At 42.7% G+C, this 17,623-nt stretch overlaps 1 long non-coding RNA gene across 4 annotated transcripts in view; it reads left to right on the top strand.

Moving 5' to 3' along the window:
- Positions 1-17,623, top strand: part of LOC121533569 — a 55,003-nt gene that overhangs the window by 12,611 nt on the left and 24,769 nt on the right. For all 4 annotated transcript variants that reach the window (XR_005994474.1, XR_005994471.1, XR_005994473.2 and 1 more), the window contains exon 3: positions 8,696-8,811. This is a non-coding gene — a long non-coding RNA (uncharacterized LOC121533569). The remainder of the gene's footprint in view (positions 1-8,695; positions 8,812-17,623) is intronic.

Raw genomic sequence — 17,623 nt, 5'->3', positions numbered from 1 at the left:
AATGTATCCAGGTCTAGTTAGTTTAGTTTATTCTTAACCATGTCCTTAAATTCATGAGTTGAATAATTCAGATAAAAGCCCTATTTCATGTAACTAGCCTACCATTTTGACTGCAATGATAGGAATGATAGTATGAATACAGCTATTATTTTTTTAAACTGATTTAAGCGCAAATTGTGTGTGAGGATTTATATAAAGCACATACCCATTAGGCTAATAGAACAGTAGCTGGACTAGTGATTAGGTTATTATTCAAAAACAGAAATTATCTTAATTTTACTCCAAATACTCAAAGTTGGTAAAATTATGTTTTACATGATGAAAAATGATAAATGATTAAGAAACGATTAATCTTTCCAATCTTTATTACACTTATTAATCCGTTGTTTTCTCTGGCCTATGTCTTCAACTCTGTAACATGACGCAATGCAATGCAAAATACATGCTTTCTGCATAGCCTAACTCGAGCGACATATATATAGGCTACTCCCTATGTAGAACCCCAAGACACTGATTTCTTCTCCATATTCAACAAGAATGGGTTTGGCAAATAAGTATTGTGACCTCCATAGTGGAAAGTGTCATATAGGCCAATAATGTTATTGAATGGCAACTCGTTGTCAATGGCTATTCATGATGATATGTGTTTGCAATGACTGGCCTGTTCCTACCTCGAATAATCAGATGAAAGTAAGATTGCGTGTTGAACTCGATCATATAGGCCCAAGTATTCTCTCCCTGCATTGTACAATAATGGCATTGGGATAGTAATATTTTAGCATTGGCGTTATAGCCATTGTGGGTTTTATATGGCAAAATGAGCTACATACTGGCCTAGTTTTTAAGATATTATTTATTTTTGTATTTTTTTGAAGGGAATAATTGTTTTTACATTATGATAGCCAATGTTCTTTTGAATAGGGGGATGGATTTTAAGCCGGCTTTATTCAGTGAGTTGCAATACATCAAAAGAGAGAGTAGTTATTTTTTCAGTGATGTCTGTGCATTGTGTACCAGAGAGGGAAGCTCTGGTTTTATGCTATTTTAGAATCTGAGGCTATTGCAGAGCGCTTGGTCACGGCTGTGTCCGTGTGTCAATAAGCATACCTAATGCTGGTGACATCACATTTCTATTGGCCGTGTGACCCCCGTGGCCTGTGCGAGTTTCTAACCAGCCCCAGCCAAGCTCCCGGTGTCTCTGACCATGACAGTTGCGTCGCTTTCTCCTCTCCTCGTTTTGTGCTATCTCTTGGACTGTGGTGAATATCTCGATAACGTGTTATGACCGGTGTACTTCCATAGTGCTCCCGGAGACGGTGTGCGTAAAAAGCTTTGTTTGATGAATGTACCGGCAATGTATGGAACATCTTTTGACGCTTTTGTGGATCCGTGGCTCTCACTCTACTGACCGAATGGCTTCGTATCAGGAGTTGAATGGGAATTCAGAACTTGCTTGTTTGCCTATGTGAGCCATCATGGATTGTTTATGTAGGCCTATAGCCTTTAGTGTGCCATTTGATTACTAAATATAAATCCCTAGAACATAAGGGCTGTATCATTATTTGAATGTGAGTATTACATTTTTTTGAATAATGTATATGCCTTGTTTATTAGTCTATATTGTTGTTGTGGTGTCAGAAGTGGCCGTGTGTTCTTAAACGGATCATCAGCAAGACAATGTTGGAAATGAAGAACAGAGTCTGTACAGTATATAGGCTCATGCCTGCTATGTGTAGAAATCAAGAGTTATCTTTTTGACTAATACATCATCAATAGACTTTTGCTTTTTCATCGTATAGAACAAAGTATTTCTATTAGTTGTTGGATATTTTCAGATATTATCAAGACGTTTCCATCTATTTATTTGAATTTGATTGAATCCAGGGCCAATGCCTGAATATAGCCTATAATTCATGTCCTCTTTTCCATTTGATTCCATATCCATTCAAGATAAAATTGTCAACAGTATGTGCTTCTACTGCAGTTCACTAAAAGATGAACTGAAGCTACTCTCTGTCAAGTATGTTGTTGACATTTACTTGTAGTCCTTAAAGCAAGCTGAAGCTCATGCTTTTATAGTTTGTCATGCTTAGACCCATTTCTTTATTCATTTACTCAACATTGAAGCTAGTCTATGGTATGAACGGGTCGATTGGAGCTGGCATTTAAAACAGGACTGTGGTTGTTTGGGGTGCATTGTGATATTTAAGGGGTACTGTGGAAGCATTTCTGGCCTTACCTATCCCTGACGTTTTTGTTGTCACTGTCGATATGGTCGGTGTTGATATGGCTTGGCATTGGTGAGTTCAAAGTGAAGCATTTGCTGTGTGAAGGACTTGTAGGCGAGGCTAGACTGTACTCGGCCTAGATGACTCAGAACAACTAACTGAACTTGGGATGGTAGTTTTGAGAGCATGTGCATGTAGGGAAGCATTGCTTTTTCTCTGATGACTGCTAGTTTACGCATGATGAGATTGTCTACACTATCCACCATGCTCATTTCAGCCTATTCAAAGCATTTTAATATTACAGTCATAAATAATAAATTCGGGTATACATAAGCAAGCTCTTAAACCCGGGCCTTATAGCGTAGCCTATTACACACGCACGCATGCAAGTGTGTGTGTGTGTGTGTGTGTGTATGTGAGACAGAGCGTGTTTGATAGCGAGAGCTCGAGCCTGCATCAATCGAATGTAATGGTTCCGTGTGACCACAACAGAAGCGCTGAAGCAGCGTCGGACACGCAGCGGTCCCTTTAAGAGACGTGGGTTAGTTTCTCTCTTTGGTTATCTAGCTGTATGAGTTTATGTGATATCATAAAGCTAGAGAACCGAATGTATAAACTAATTCTGCAGACTTCAGGAACCACCAATGGAGCGAAGCGAATCTGGACCGGGGGCTGTAGGAGGAAGGCAGCAAGCCCTGGAACTAAAAGCAGGCTGTGCCCGCTGAAAGCACCGGAAAACGCCGCCGTTAACGCTCTAGTGGACGAGGAGGGGGGGGTAAAGATGTAATAAATGTTGCCTCGAATCGGATTTATAGCCCGGAATGGCATTCCGAGGAAATGTATGGGGAGACAGTGGACAGAATCGAATCATCGTTTCTATCGGAGATAGACTCCATTCAAACACAGTGATGAGGGGTGGTCGCGACAGTGGTATCCGAAATCTATAGATGCGGATACTGTTGCCTAATGAGGATTAATTGAAGGGATTTTGCATGATGCGTATTTCATTAATTATGTAATTGGGGTTCGGTGTATGACCCGGAGGTGAGAAGAAACGGTAAAAGAGAACCGTTTCAACCGATTGGTCCTGTCTAGTGAGTCACGTGCCCTGCTGAGCAGTAGACTATAACAATCGGAATATAACAATCGGACCTAATGCACATATGGCTGGCCTGTAGCTACATACAGTATGTTGGCAAGCTGCTGTGCCTCTCAGATCAGAGAGCAATCTGACTGCATGCCCTTTTTATTTGCTCTCTTAAAGTTGATGATAGGGGGCCACAGTGGAATGCCTAGACATATTAAAGAGTTGCTTTTAACCCACAGGAATGAGGTCATTGAGGCAGTGTTGCTGCTGCATTGCTGTTGGATTAGGGTGGTTTACATCTTGCCATGCAGTGTCATCACCAGCATGATTCTGTATATAGTCTAATAGCTGGTAGGCCTATGTTCATAGGGCTAAAGGAACATTGTGAAGATGTTTGTACCATCATAACCTTGGCCTGGTGTATGATGCTCTCATTAGAAAAGGCTAGACCCTCAGAGGAGAAAACAAAATGTCTGTTTTCTGTGTGCCCTGCTTCCAGAGATAGCATCTAGCCCTACATGTAGCCTACAGATGGGTACAGACAAGGAAACATGCATTCTTCTACACACAATACACATGATGATGATGACCCATAAGTAGGTCTACTCAAACCAAGATGCAGGGCGGTCCAATCTGAACGTTCTAGGAGGTGTGGCGAGAAAGAGCGGCACATAAACATGTGTTAATATGGCCATATAAAGGTAAAGCATCCTTAATCATTGGGTAACTCATTGTACTTTGAGTTGTGTGTGTTTCGCTTTGGCAATATACATTTTACAGGCTGGTTACTGTTACTGACAGCTGTTGATCTGATTAAGGATGGCCATAACAGTGAGGCCTGCATGGCAGTAAATACACAGAGGAATGTGTATAATTGACAGGTAGGCTGTGGGTGCTCGCAGGACTCCCAACGTGGACCGCTGAGTGAATCCGAGGCGATTGTGAGGGCCAGATAAGGCCACCAGGGCCAGGGTTGGCTGGGTGGTGAGAGATGACCCGATTGCAGGGCGTATTTATGTCAACCTGTTTTGGATGGACAAGTGTCTGTCATCGATCTCACTGATGCTCTATCCAGTCCAGTCCCATGCACTCTCTGGTCGTGGGATGTGATTTACAGTGGCCTGTTGCATTTTAAACAAGCTAGCTACCTTGGCTGCAGTTAATTCACTCCTAGTCGCCATGTGCAGGGGTGGAGAAGAGAGGAGGGGAGAGTGCACCACAGCAGAGGGATATAGCTAGGCCTGCCTGCCTGACCTATCCTGCTGCAGTACACCCAGGGCTTATCCCAGTGGTTATAGCTGGGGAGTAACCTAGGATACTCCAGGCTATTTTACAGGCCTTTGTTTATTAGGCTGTGGGATGTTCATTGAGGATGTAGGCCCAGATTTTAACTATATTTTGGACATGGCACGCTTCAAGTTTAACTCTGACATGTGGCTGTGTGATACAGGTTACTCTTGTGTTCATTGTGTTTAGCTCTAGGATATTGATTTATGGATGTTGCTTCAATGGTACATTTGTTGTGCACTATTTCAGGTATGAGCAAAGTCACCCAAAATATAGGCAATATAAGCTCTGGTCTTTTTTCTTTCATTGCAGGCTGATGCGACATCATGCCAATTTAGGGGGTTTAAACCCAGTTATTCTTTGTCTGTAATATTAGACATTTGAAAATAGGTCACTATTTACACATATCAAACAGTACTAAGATAAACCATCTATTCCAATGTGGATAAGATTATGATAAATCATTCAGCGGCATACCTCTCTGGACAGAACCGAACTCATTGAATCACCTCTACATTTAATCGCATATTTACCTCTTATCAGTTTAATACTGCTTCCTTCCTGGTTCCAGCCCAAACACCCTAGTAGCCTGTGATTTAAGGCCTAGACAACCCATATCGCACCACCCACAGACAAATCATAGTGAAATTCATGTAGTGCTGAGGCCTAATAAATGAGGGATCTAGGCAGGGCTCCTTTGAGATTGAAATGCAGTGTGTGGTGTGCCTGAGAGCATGGCTAGAAGTTTTCCCACATTAATGTGTCTGTATGGTCTTGTCTGTCTGAGTGGCTGCCACCAGGGCCCCCAGCTGATGGAGGCTTGTCTCTGTCTCGGCACCTGGCATAAGCAGCCTAGATGAAATCTAGATGAAAATACATTTGTACTCCCCCAAATCCATGCTGCATTTGATTACACTGGAGAAACAAATAAGATATGAGTGTAGACGAGAGGGTTCCAGAACCATAGCTGCAGACCAATCAGAAAGGAAGATGGTTGTGTATACATGAGGTGTATTTCTAACCTCTGTTGTAGAAGGTCAATTTGGCTATTAGCCTACGTTTAGTATGCAGCCTTACAGGACACTGATAACACAATGCATTTGGTGTGTCCACGTCCAGTATCTTGCTGTGTGTTTACCTTCTACAGATATGATGACAGCTTTTTGTTCTTATTGCTTGGCGTGTTTGAACAAGGTAAATATCATATTTACAGTGTGGGAAAATTGTTTTAGGTCTACATTAGGATGTAAAGCCATGCCACCATCTTGAAATAACCAAAATATACAGTAGATACTATCAGTAGGCCTATAGTGTCATCATACATGATACTATACTGGACTCTTTAGCAGGTGAGGGTGGGGTGGTGGATGTTCAAGGGTTTGTGGATGTACCCATAGTGCTTCTTTTTTCTTTTTTCTTTTTTTTGTCATTTAGCAGACGCTCTTATCCAGAGCGACTTACAGTTAGTGAGTGCATACATTTTTCCTACTGGCCCCCCGTGGGAATCAAACCCACAACCCTGGTGTTGCAAGTGCCATGCTCTACCAACTGAGCTACAGGAGCTACATAACAATGTCCGGGTCATAGTTTTATGTAGCAAATAAATCCTATATTGTTCTGGTTAATTCTCTCCCCATGGTATACAAAAAGGATCCAATGTGTATATTCAATATACAAATGGTTGAATTGTTTTTAAACACTACCTATTGTCTGTAATCATCAACTCCCTGATGAGCTGTCAGAGGATGAATATAAGCAAAAACTCAGAAAAATAGGCTAATAACTGAATTCCCTGAAATGTGTCCATGACATTTGGTTTATGCTTATTCTGGCATCCTCAAACCCTTCTACTGTAAGGCTACTCTGTGTCCATGCCATTCATGCCCTAAGCATAACCTTGACCCTACACTGTATGCCTAGGCCTACATCAAGGAAGCAATGCAATTTAGCACATATTAAAAGTACAGTTTATTATTAGTATTCGTCTTATTGTTATTATTATCATCATTATTATTCATGCTATAGTTATCATTTTTTATTTTATTACTATTAATTATTATTATTATACCCATTTTTAATTGTGTGCACTGTTGATTGACATCTGCCTCGGGTTCACATTGGTGCCATCATGAATTTACAAACTCGATGTTTATTTTTATTTTCACCTCAAGAAGCAAATGGCCTATTACTGTTCTCTCTGAACTTATGAATTCAGAGTTTGGTAGCTTAGCAACAGCCTCTGATCCATGCAACGAAATGGAAAAAATGAAACGCTGATATGCGGGTTCAACTGGCATTGCTAAGGACGTTGCCAACATTTTTCGAATGGCTGTGCAATCTTTGAAAGCTGGGTGCATTGTTATCTTTCAGCATTTTATGTTGGATTAACAAGAGGAACTAACAGTGTGTGTCTGTGTGCATAGCTTGTGTGCGGACCTTGTGTCCAATGGAAATGTTGAAGAGTACCATTATTTTAATATCTATGACAGGGCCTACGTGAAAGCCTAGTGCCTCAACTCAAATGCAAATGATCACGAGGCCTATGTTTCACATTTTACATAGATAGAGCTGCTACTACATTTTCATTTGCTGTATGAAATCGAAAAGGTTATTAGAATATGTTTACAGGTATGGAACAATTGATTTTAGGCCTGTGTTCGCACGAAAACGTGTAGCACACCTGGCATACAAAAATATAAGACTACACATATTAAACAGGCACCTGTAAATGTAAGCATCCATTTTAAAATGCCCATCGAAATGTTATGTGTTGTGTGTTGCACGGTGTGGGCGAGCGTGCTATGGACAGAATTAAACGCGTGACAGTGATGGAGGGTGAAATAGCCTAAAGTTTGAAACACGCGGGTCAGCTTGGTTTAAATTTTAACCCAGCATAATCTCCTCGTTATGTTGCATCAGTTCTCAGAGTTGAATTTATCATGGCTAGTTTGAAGGGAATATTTTTTTTTTTGTCTGTTAGGAAGAATCCTGGTATCCATTATCTGATTAAGAACATACTGAAAAAGCCTGTAATACCGTTTTAATTTTATGTTGCTTAGTGTTAAAACGTTGTGGATAATTTTTTTTATTTCCCAAAATATTTTGTTGTTCTGAGAGAATAGTTTATAATTCACTCAAGCAAATAGCCAATATTTCAGCATTATTCTCCTTCAAATCTTTGTTTGTTTGTAATACCTTCAACTCTATTTCCATTTCTGTCAAATATGTTGAATTTCTCGTTTACTCCCCATACAATATTGCGGTAGCCTACGTTATGGTTCGATTATAATGCTTTAATTTGAAAGTCAATGTGCATATAGGACGGTAGATATTTTGCGACAGATAGCCTAAGTTATCATTGTTTCCATGAAATGTAGGACTACATCTAATGGATAATTTCGTTGTTACCTAACCATAGCACATGCATTTGGTTACTTGATGTAACCTACATTTTATTTTGTCTAATATTTCAGAGGTTGTAAAGGGTCCAACAAGTGAATAATTGTATGTTGGTCTTTAGTGGAAGACAATCTTCTATTTTCACATTCATCTCAGTAGGCAACTTGTTCTCTAAACATATGTTTTATTATTTTGATCTGAGAATAATGTATACATTATTGTTATTATTATTACTATTATTAAATTAACAAATAATATATTACATTTGATAATAACTAGGCTGCATTAGATCAAAGCAGTGGAGATTATTACTGGTCCTGTATGTACAATTGAGGCTATATTGACATGAAAACGTCTGAGTTATTAAACATTATTTAGTCAAGATGTCTTCTATAGCTACTCATGGAGCATTGAAGTCAATGTTCAAGAGCTAGGTCATCTGATGACTGAAGGCTTAGTGTCATTAAGCAATTGATTGTTTTGTAGTGTGTGTGGCATCAGAGGCGTTCTATTATATGTGTGTAATCCCAAAGGTCTCACTACAGTACTGCTAAACAATATACCCCTTATTCAGACACCCCAAGACCTGAAAATATGCCTGCTGTAGCATACAAAAAAACTACAGCAGCAATTAAACTACGATGCATCACCATCTTTTTGCCACACATCTCAACTGAATTTTCTGTGTTTGCAGGATGCAGGACCTCGGGCAGAAACACCGTTTTCTCAAGCCAGAAAAACAAAAAAACACAGAGAAAGAGTTTGAGCGAGAGAGATCAGTAGCTGTGTGGGCCTGGACAAGGAGAACAGGTGAGAGTCCTACTAGTCTCCTACATTTGCAGAGTGTAGCCACAATGCTATCTTACAGTAGCATTCATAATGTTTCTATTCAGAAGAGGCCCCGTACTTCCTGTAAATTAATCCACACATAACATGTGGGAACAGAAAATGTGTCTTAGAAACAATAACACCATTTTTACTTGGGAGTCTTAGCAAATACTGTATGGGCACATTCAAAATTGTAATCCTAGTAGAGATTAAACACACCAGACCTTAGGCTTCTTAAACCCAGTGAGGCAGAGGATGTTGAAGACTGTAGACCAACAGCTAACTCCTAACCTAAGTCCAACTGTTTAAGTTAGGCGAGAGTCTGAGGTTGATCTCAGCTCAGAAGCTTCACAATATAAGAGAAATCTTGATTTTTGTTCTCTGATTACAGATTAATTTAGTCTTGTATAACTTTTGTTTGGCCATCATCAACTTCCCATGATTTTAGTAATATTAACAATATTTACAGTGCCTTCAGAAAGTATTCACACCCCTTGACTTTTTCAACATTTTGTTGTGTTACAAAGTGGGATTAAAATGGATTTAATTGTCTTTTTTTTGGTCAATGATCTACACAAAATACTCAAATGTCAAAGTGGAAGAAAAATTCTAACATTTGTAAAACGTCAATTAAAAATAAAACACTAATATATCTTGATTAGATAAGTATTCAACTCCCTGAGTCAATACATGTTTGAATCACCTTTGGCAGCGATTACAGTCTTTCTGGGTAAGTCTCTAAGAGCTTTCCACACCTGGATTGTGCAATATTTGCCCAGTATTCTTTTCAAAAATGTTCAAGCTCTGTCAAATTGGTTGTTGATCAATGCTAGACAACCATTTTCAGGTCTTGCTATAGATTTTCAAGCAAATTAAAGTCAAAGCTGTAACTCAGCCACTCAGGAACATTCACTGTCTTCTTGGTAAGCAACTCCAGTGTAGATTTGGCCTTGTGTTTTAGGTTATTGTCCTGCTGAAAGGTGAATTCATCTCCCAGTATTACTTTAGGGCCTTGTTGCAAACAGGATGCATGTTTTGGAATATTTTTATTCTATACAGGTTTTCTTCTTTTCACTCTGTCATTTAGGTTAGTATTGTGGAATAACTACAATGTTGTTGATCCATCCTCAGTTTTCTCCTGTCACAGCCATTAAACTCTGTAACTGTTTTAAAGTCACAATTGGCCTCATAGTGAAATCCCTGAGCGGTTTCCTACCTCTCCGGCAACTGAAGGACGCCTGTATCTTTGTAGTGACTGGGTGTATTGATACACCATCCAAAGTGTCATTAATAGCTTCACCATGCTCAAAGGGATATTCAATGTCTGCTTTTTTATTTTTACCCATCCACCAATAGGTGCCCTTTTTTGAGAGGCATTGGAAAATCTCCCTGGTCTTTGTGGTTGAATCTGTGTTTGAAATTCACTGCTCGACTGAGGGACCTTACAGATAATTGTATGTGTGGGGTACAGAGATGAGGTAGTCATTCAAAAATCATGTTAAACACTATTATTGCACACAGAGTTAGTCCATGCATCTTATTATCTGACTTGTTAAGCACATTTTTACTCCTGAACGTATTTAGGCTTGTCAAAGGGTTGAATACTTATTGACTCAAGACATTTCAGCTTTTCATTTTTTATTAATTTGTAAAAAGTTTAGTATTGTGTTAAGGCCAGTGACAAAAAAATCTCAATTGAATCCATTTTAAATTCAGGCTGTAACACAACAAAATATGGAAAAAGTCAAGTGGTGTGAATGTATGCCAGGCCCTCACCCATTTAGCCCTTGCAACTTTGTGAATGCGTGTGTTTTTTTACACTCTCATTCCTCTACCCTCTCTCACTTTTACCCCTCCTTTAAAATGTCTGATCCAATTTGTTTGATTCTTGTGTTTTGGCAGATAAGGCGTAGGGTGACCTGGTTGTGTAATCTATATTTTAATTCCTTTGTCAATGCTCCTTATCCCTTTAAGATACTTGGGGGACCTTGGCAGAGTGTGTGTGCAAGGTGTGCTCATGTGGAAAGGCTGCGAGGGTGGCTAAGTCCCTCACCCCTCTAATTCCCCCACTGCCCCCTCCTCCCTCCTCCCCTCAGCCCAAGCCATACCCCCCCCACACACACACAAAAAAACCTCTCCCTAACCCACTTCTGGCAACCCCCTCCCACACACACCCCTCTCCCTCTCTCTGTCCCTAACAGCACAATCTCAAGTCAGAGTTCAATGGCACTTCTTTTATTCCTTATTTCTTTTCTTTCTCTCTTCTCCCTCTCTGTTTTTACTCTGGTGAGTTTTTTGCAAGACGGGGGGTTCAGTCACCTCCCTCTCCATGTGAACTTTAGCTGCAATTCTCCAGGCACACATGCATTGTGAAACACAGATTGAAAAAGAAATGAGTACTTTTTCAGCACATCAAATTCTGTGGCTGCCTCTCCCTCTCTCTCTCCCACGCTGGGCTCAGCCTCTGTGAGTAGCGGTGCAGTCGCTCCAGGATGTGATCGAATAGTGTGTATGTTTTTCCTCTGTGATTGTAAAAGTGATGAGGTGTTTCATTGGTGAAAACTAAAGTAATGAATTCCCTCAGCACACCTCTGTGAGGCTTTTGTGTGGTGGTATTGAATATTCCATATCATATTACAAAACGCTTATTTATTTTACACTTTACCTAGAGACATGCCTGCTCAGCTGTCATATACACTTATCACGGCTAATATCTTGATTTGAAATGATAGTCCGTGTGAGGCACATTTTGTGAGAGGGTTTGCAGAGTTGTTAGAGGAATATTTTTTAACTTCTGCCCTTGAAATGTACTACAAAGATTCTGTTTTATACAACGCTCCATGCACCAGTGGATGGATAGAAATAGGACCAGCTACCTATGTGAGTCACTCTATATACTTTTCCCCTGTTCACCTCCTAGTGTCGAGTGATAGCCCTGAGATTAGCCCCAGCATGCTAACAGCTAGCAGGTCAGGGAATGGCAGGGAGCCACTGAGCACAGCTAACCCTCCTGGAGAGAACAGAGTAGACAGAGGCAGGAGAGATGGAGCTCGTCCACAGAGAAGGGAAGTTCTTCATCAGAGGAAAGAGAAATGCATTTTTCCTCCAGGCCCTAGCCACATTTGATGACATGGGCCTTGGGTCTGTATCAGCATTGCCCAGAGGAAGACTTGCATTTGAGAATCAGACACAGAAGATCAGAGGAAGGTTTTCAGAGCCTGTGGCTATCCTCCATACTATCCAACCACCTCTCAACCTCGCTCCGCTTCCGCAACTCAATGGAGCTGCCTGCCCGTGTCATAGAATATGGAGTCAATATCATATTTGCAAAGTAGATTGATCGATGAAGACCTGGTTTGGTTTAAAAGGTGCTCGGGGGCTAAAAGCGTAGGCAAAACTTCAGGACATTTGAAGTACGTCAATTCAATAAATAGACTGTTCACAACAATGTGTATTGATATAGCTACAATTAGCTAGCTAGCTTACAGCCGTGCAAGAACATGTGCACATCACTCTAATTGCCTTATATAGCCTTTACGGCATGTCTCCATATGTGTCTTTGTTACAATTGTACGTAGGAAGAGGAGTAGGCCAAGGATTTGTGATTTTACACATAGCAGCGTTTCCACACCCGGCCACTCTCTCTTATGTTTATGGATAAGCTCCAGGAGGGAAGCGGTAATCCTCTCATTTACAGTGCCTCAGATCCGGTCCACCATATCTCCTCTTTCAGCCCCCTCTCCTCTCCATCCCTCCACCCCCAACCCAATTCAGCCATGCTCCACAACGTCATGGCATGTTGGACAGAGGAGATGGAGTCCTTTCTGGTTCTGTGGAACAACCCCCTCTCACTCAGAGCACTTATTTGTACTTCCTCAACATGCTCAGACCATCAGTAGGTAGAGAGACAGGCTGATATGCCCACCGGCACTCTCTAACTGCAGCCTGAAATAGTCCTCACATGTTGTTAACCTGGAATGTTTAGTTGTAGGGTGAATGCCACAATTACACTATTTAAGATAAAGTAGTTTGTTCTATTTTGTTACTGTTATTCGGAAGTACATTTGTGATGGTATCCCAAACAAATAATGCATGTTTATAGGTAGAAGGAGATTGATCTGAGGTTTAGCAATAGCAGCTAATCTCAAATACCCATGGTTCTCAAAGTTAGCATCCGCTTGAAAGCCCGCTGTTTGCAGAAGATGTTCCCAAGCTTTACATATTTGTATGCATAAACTGCTCTGCTGGGCTGTTCTTAAAAGTTGATTTAAATTATACCCTCTGCATTATACGGCTTGATAGGAAATACATCTCTTCAAATGAATTCGGTGAATGGAGGGAGGCAAGGGCGGGGTAGCGGGGGACTATGTGGGGAGTAGTGACGTATGTTAACATAAATTAAAGTCTATCTGCAGTAGGGCTGGATGCTGCTGAGGGAGAGAGAGCGAGAGAGCGAGAGAGAGAGAGAGAGAGAGTTCTTAGTTTTTTTCTCTTTTTTGAAAGAAAGAGAGGGACAGAAAAGAAAATCATGGCTAATGACAGTAAGGATAAGTATCAAAACTGAGTGGCTGGCGGTGGGTGTGGATTTGAAGAGCTGGAGAGGGTCAAGGAGCTCTAGTTTGCCCAGTGGCTGAGGGAGATGTAGAAGATTGTTTTTTTCTCTCTCTTAGCTGGAAAATGGCATGCTCTACAAGCCGAGTAGGCCTCTGGCAGCATTTCTATACAAACCATGGGGCTGAATGGTGAGGTGTATTTATTAAGGGGGGTTTAGGGAGAGGGGGAGTCTGCTGCCTATTCTCTGAAAAGGCAGCAGGCTGCAGAGTGAATGGGAAAGGGGTGGGGGGGGGGCAGGGGGTCCGGGCCTCCATTGGTTCAATTCAACGGCCAGAGCATCTGTGAAAAGAGGTCTCCCCTTTTTCCCACGCCCAGTGCGACGCGAAACATTGGCTCAGGCGGCCAGGGTCAAGTCACATTGCTAATATATACACTGGGCCTGTGTACTTATACAATGCATACACACAGCTCATTTAGTTTATGTGTGCACACAGAGCAGATACGCACTCGTACGACGCGCAGACACCAGCAGACAGGGGGGGGGGGGGAGGTACAGAGTGCACCCTGACACTAATTTCTATCACATTGGAGCCATTGTCTTGTTCTAGACCAACAGTCTTAAATTCTCCAAATTAACAAGCTGTCTGGGAGTAGACACACATAAAAATACAGCCCTGAAATAGGACACACCAAGACACCTGCTATCCTCATCGTCCGATGACCATCAATTGGTCAATGCATTAGAAGTGAGAGATGCAATTAATATCGGACTTGAAACAAAAAATGAAGCCACATATGCTCTGTTTTTTCATAACGTTATTGAATGATAAGAATCAAAAGAAAAATCTGACATTTTCTGTTGTTATTTTTAGGTTGATAATAAATCAGTACTAAACCTAACCAAAGCTAATCAAATGTTTATACGCCAAAACTGGTTCTTTATCCTCTGTAGTCTTAACAAACTGATATCCCTACAGTTACCACCACTGAATCATTCTCTGATTCCTAATCTGTTTTGCTCTTATTTCTTTGGCTCTCACATTTATGTCTCAACCTCCATATAAACTATAATCATATTCTGGGGGATGTAGATGCTTTGTCCTGCCTCCCCCCTACCGCCAGATGCCCTGTATTGTGTTTTCCAGGGTGCTGAGGCGACCCCCTGCCTGCCACTCGGCTGTGATGTCACCCTGTCTGTCAAGGCCTTGGCAGGAACTTGACTGTGGGAAGGAAAGGGGCTCAAATTGGGCTGGGGGTCTGGGGAGGCTGGGGGGTTGAGAGGTGCATGTGTCTAGCAGCTAGCCCTGCAGTGGAGTAGAGACTCAGACAGCCAGGCCAGCCTTGGTCTAAGGGGTGAAAGACTGCTGCAGCCCTTTAGACAATGGAAAGAGAGGGGGCGATGGGGAAACGCACATAGCAACTCTCCTAGAAAGTGGAATTTAAATTAGACTGCTGATCTATGTCCCCAATAACCTAGGCTAGTTGTGTTACTCACTTACTCACTGATCGCCAAGCAAGGATATTGAATGGTGTGAGCAACTGAAAAAATACCACCTGTTTCCTGTGTTCTAATAAAGGCCTGTATTGTGTTAAGAACACATTTAGTGAAGTTAGTTTCTTGGCTCGACTAGTTAAACAAATAGCTGTTATTGAATGGTAGGAAAATCAATATTGCGCAGATCTGATTGTAAAGCGGTCTGATTTGACTATTTTCAAGGTATAAACTGACTACTATCATTTTCTAAAATCTCTCTCAATCTCAGACCTCCAACACTACACAATGACCACAGCTATATTGTCTTGCCTTATTGTCCCTTTAGTAACAGTGCGCCAATAGACTCCCTAGTGCGATGTCAGTCAATCCTCTCTCCCATCCACCTTGTCCTGTTTACCCTCCTTTTTGTTCCACATGTCCCCTGATTGCTGAGACAACAGGCCGCTATTCTCCCAGTAAACAACCAGAGGGACACAGACACCAGTCCTGACGACCCTCTCCCAGCCCTCTCCCAGCCCTCTCTCCACTCACTCAAATGGTGCTGGAGAGGAACAAGACATAGGAGAGACTCACTTAATTAGCTGGACGAGAAAATGCATTGTGGCAATTACCCAGGACAAAGAGGCAGGAACGTATAGCCTGTTCATTTGGCGCGAGGCGGAAAGACTCAGCCAGGAGTGCATTTTCCTGTTGCCTGGACTTCCCCGGCCTTTTATGTGCAGAGAGAAGTAGCAACAATGGAGCCAGAGATGTACTCCACGGTAGAACCATTTCCAGTCCTTTCAGAGAAGAGACAATGCATTCTAGTCTCTTATTGGTTGAAATGCATGTCGAACTGTAGCCTAAAAGCATGGGGCTGCGAATAAGGTTTGCTGTGGTAATTCACGCATCTGATATCCTGGTCATTCGCTTTCCTTACAGTGTTATTTCACTGCAGATTTTGACTGGCAGGAACAGGTACAGTAATACATGTTTTAGGATTCTTCTCCTCCCCCCATCACTCAATCACTTCATGTGGTGCTCCTGACTGATCAGTGGCATATTCTGGACCTGCTATTTATATTTCTACTGCCTCTGAGTGGGTTGGCCGGCTGATTGGTGGGTTGGCCGGCTGATTGGTGGGTTGGCTGGCTGGCTGTCTGGCTGTGATTGCATGGTGCTTGTATGGAGGGTATCTACTCTCTACCGATAAGAGCATCCTCCTATTTTTCTGGAGTGCCCAGGGGGGATTTCTTTCAATGAAGTCAGATAACATCCCGACGACCCCCTCTTCCCATTTTTAGAAGAGTTCCTTAACTTTGAAAAATGAAGTGAGGGGAGAGCAGGAAAAGGTTGTGGAGAGCGAGAGAGAGCGAGAGAGAGCGAGAGAGAGCGAGAGAGAGCGAGAGCTCCCCGGTCCGCTCGCTCCCTTGCTCTCAGGATCAATAACGGTCGGAGAGCTGCTGAGCACTCCTGTCTGGCAGCCCTACCACTGGGGATGGAGGGAGGGGGAATGGAGGGAGGAGGGGGTCTCCCTCCACTCTGGCCGGCAGAGGAGAAGAGGGTAGGAGAGAGAGAAGGTACCCACACCCACCCACACTCACCCACCCAAACATTCTCTCCTGCCTGCCTGCCTGTGTGCCCCCTAGTAGCACACACACCTGAGGTCTCTTTCTGTGTAGCCACAAAGTTACAGCGTGTCGATACAAACGCGTGCACCCCTCTGACAAATGGGATTTGGCATGTTCAATCAACTGCGCTGCCAAATCCCTGTTAAGTGTTGCAGAGCCATATCAGTCTGTGCCCTTGTTGTGCTATGTTACCTGGATTCCTTAAGTGTCCCCTAAATATCCTCTATAAAAGTCCCCCCTAATGGAATTATCTGTTGCATTTATCATTGGATTTGAATGGGCGGGTGTGCGTTGGTATAAGGAGAGGACTTTGATTTTGAAGTGCATGAGGAAAGGCCTCCGGCTCACACACTTTACCTCCAGTACCTGCAGGGTCATCCTCACGTAGCTCACCATTCCCCTCTTCTCTGTCTCCACTCCTTTATTTGTCCTCTTGTTCTTTGAGCCACTGGTCTCTCTCTCCTCTGCCCTTCTCTCCTCCTTTCCCTCCTGCCATCCCTCACACCTGATCCTTTCATCTACTCCTCCCTAATCTCGTACTAAAACCCATTGAGTTCACCCATCCAACCTCCGTTCTCTCCTCCCCTCTCCCCCTCTCTCTCTGTCTCCCTCTCTGTTACCTTCTACCCTCGTTAAGTATCACCCCATGCTGCTCATCCCTCTCTCTCCCTCTCTCTCCTCCATTCCTCTCCTCCTCTCCCTTTCCTCCTCTCTCTCTCTCTCTCTCTCTCTCTCTCTCTCTCTCTCTCTCTCTCTCTCTCTCTCTCTCTCTCTCTGTTTAATTGAGTCAGTGAGCAGTTGACTGCCCCCGTCATTTGTGGGGAGCGGGTTGGCCCAGCCCTCCCAGGAGGGGAGACATTGTCTGGGCCGTCCCGCCGGTGTAATCCCCTCCACCGGGACAAAGACCTGGTCCCCCTCCACCACTGAAGGGCATTATCCCCCCCAACAAGAGCCCAACCCTGGCCCTGCCTGGCCTGGCCTGGCCCAACGACTCCTCATCAAGCCCCCTGGCCCCCAGACCAGGCCTGGGTTTTGACTCTGGTCAAAAGTAGTGCTCTATGTGGGATCCCCAGCCACAAATAACATCTTCAGAGGGGTCTCTGTCTCATCAAAGGCCTGTTTACCTACTCACTGA

This window comes from Coregonus clupeaformis, chromosome 20 (assembly GCF_020615455.1).
Source record: "Coregonus clupeaformis isolate EN_2021a chromosome 20, ASM2061545v1, whole genome shotgun sequence".
Lineage (NCBI taxonomy): Eukaryota > Metazoa > Chordata > Actinopteri > Salmoniformes > Salmonidae > Coregonus > Coregonus clupeaformis.
This window is presented reverse-complemented; position numbering and strand designations above follow the sequence as displayed.